Source organism: Orycteropus afer, unplaced genomic scaffold (genome assembly GCF_000298275.1).
Source record: "Orycteropus afer afer isolate SDZICR_OR568_19922 unplaced genomic scaffold, OryAfe1.0 scaffold00564, whole genome shotgun sequence".
Classification (NCBI taxonomy): Eukaryota; Metazoa; Chordata; class Mammalia; order Tubulidentata; family Orycteropodidae; genus Orycteropus; species Orycteropus afer.
Window position 1 is genome coordinate 426,791 of NW_006922151.1, and position 2,717 is coordinate 429,507.

Here is a 2,717-nt window from a genome sequence, read left to right on the forward strand (position 1 = left end):
CTGTATGAAAAGTGAATTTACTCTGTAAATCTTCACCCAAATCCTAATTAAAAAAAATAAATAAATAAAAATAAATTAAAAAAATAAATAAATAAATAAATTTTACTTATGTGTGGTGTCAATGATACTGTTTGATAATTTCCACATTCTGTTGGATCCTTTCTTTGGAATGGAAACACATAGGGATCTCTTCCAGTCAGTTGTTCAGGTAGCTGTCTTCCAAATTTTTTGGCGTAAACAATAAGGCTCCTCCAGTGCTGCATCCCTTTGTTGAAACATCTCAATGGGCATTCTGTCAATTCCTGGAGATTTGTTTTGCTCCAATTTCTTCAGTGTAGCTTGAATTTTCTTCCTTCAGTACCATGGCAGGGGGTTCTTATTCTACCTAGACTAATTTTCCCTTGTTATTTTTAGTTGTTTTCTAGTTGAATTGGCTCATAGAGAGCCTATGTAAGACAGAATGAAACACTGCTCAGCCATGGGCCATCCTCACAATCTTTTCTATGTTTGATATTGTTGCAGCCACTGTGTCAATCAATCTCACAGCAGATTTTCCCCTTTTTCACTGACCCTTAATTTATCAATTACAGTATCCACTTCCAGGGACCAGTCCCTTTTGATAACATGACCAAAGTTGTTGAGATGAAGGCTGGCCATTCTTGTTTCAAAGGAGCATCTCGGCTACACTTCTTGCAGGACAGATTTGTTCATTCTTCTGGTAGTCCATGGTATTTTCAGTATTCGTCACTAACACCACAATTCAAAAGCATCAATTCTTCTTTGATCTTCATTGCTCATTGTCCAGCTTTCACATGCTGGTGATTGAAAATAACCTTGATTGGGTTAACTCCACCCTAGTCCTCAAAGTCACATCTTTTCCATTTAACACTTTAAAGAGGTCTTTTGAAGCTCATTTGCCCAGTGCAATATGTCATTTGATTCCTTGAATACTGCTTCCATGGGCATTGATTGTGGACCAGAGTAAAATGAAATCCTTAACATTTTGAATCTTTTCTTTGTTTATCACGTTGTTGATTATTGGTCAAGTTGTGAGGATTTTTGTTTTCCTCATGTTGAGGTACAAATCATATTGAAGGCTGTGATCTTTGATCTTCATCAGTAACTGTTTCAACTACACTTATCTTTCAACAAGCAAGGATGTGTCATGTGCATACTGCAGGTTGTTAGTGAGTCTTCTTCCAATCCTAATGCTACATTCTTCATATATTCCAAGTTCTCAGATCATCTGCTCAGATGCAGATGGAATAAGTATGGTGAGAGAACACAACTTTGATGCACACCTTTCCTGGCTTTAAACAGCCCTGCATCCTCCCGTCTGTTCGAACAACTCTCTCTTAGTCTATGTACAAGTTTGACATGAGTTCAATTAAGTGTTCTGGAATTCTCAGTCTTTCCAAAGTTATCCATATTTTGTTATGATCCATACAGTCCAATGCCTATGCATAGTCAATAAAACACAAGTAAACATACATCTGGTATTTTGCCAAGACCCATCTGACATCGACAATGATATCCCTTGTTCAATGTTCACTTCTGAATCCTTCTTGAATTTCTGGCAATTCCATGTTTATGTTCTGTGGCAATCATTGTTAATTATCTTCAGCAAAGTTTGCTTATATATGGTAGCCCCTGGGAAGAATGAAATGCACTTTCTATAGCTGTGGATTTTCCCATTTTGGATATTTCATGTAAATGGAATTATACCATATGTGACCTTTTGTGTCTGGCTTCTTTAACTTAGCATGGTGGTTTCAAGATTCATCCCTACTATAGTTTCTATCACTATTTCATTGCTTTTTATTGCCAAATGATATTCCATTTGTAGGAATATACTGCATTGTGTTTATCTATTTATCTTTTGATAGACATTGTATTTTTCTGCTGTTTGGGAGCTCTGGTGGTGTAGTGCCTAAGGCATTTGCCTGCTAACCAGAAGGCTGGTGGTTCAAACCCACCAGCCACTCATCCAAAGGAAGATTGGGCAATCTACTTCCATAGAGATACCACCTCAGAAACCCAAGGAGGGGTCACTATGAGTAGGATCTGACTCCAGGGCAGTGAGTTTATTGTTTGATAATTGTGAAAATTGTTGACATAAATGAACATTTATTTACAGGTTTGGATGTAGATATACATTATAATTTCTCTTGGAGACATAAATAGGAGTGAAATTACTCGGTCATATGGTAATTCTGTTTAACCATTTTAAGTGCTCACAAAAATTTTCTTGAAGTAGTCGCACCATTTTAGCAGAATATATGAGGCTTATAAGTTTTCCACATAATCATCAAGAGTAGATATTTTTTTTTTTTTTAATTTGGTAATACTAGTGAATGTCCAGTGATATCTCATTGTGGTTTAGATTGACATCTTCCTAATTATCAAAGAGGTTCAGCATCTCTTTATGTGACTATTGACCACTTTAAATTTTTTTTTAAGAAATGCCAATTTAAAATAATTTGCTATTTTTAAACTAGGTTGCTGTTGTTGTTACTTACCATCAAGTCATACTAGACTCATAGCGACCCCTCCTTGTGTTTCTGAGGTTGTATCACTACAGAAGTAGATTGCCCAACCTTCCTTCTGAGGAATGGCCAGTGGGTTTGAACCACCAGCCTTCTGGTTATCTTTTTATTATTGAGTGTTAAAATACATTTTAGAAACAAGTCAGTGATCTGATATAAAATTTGCAAATA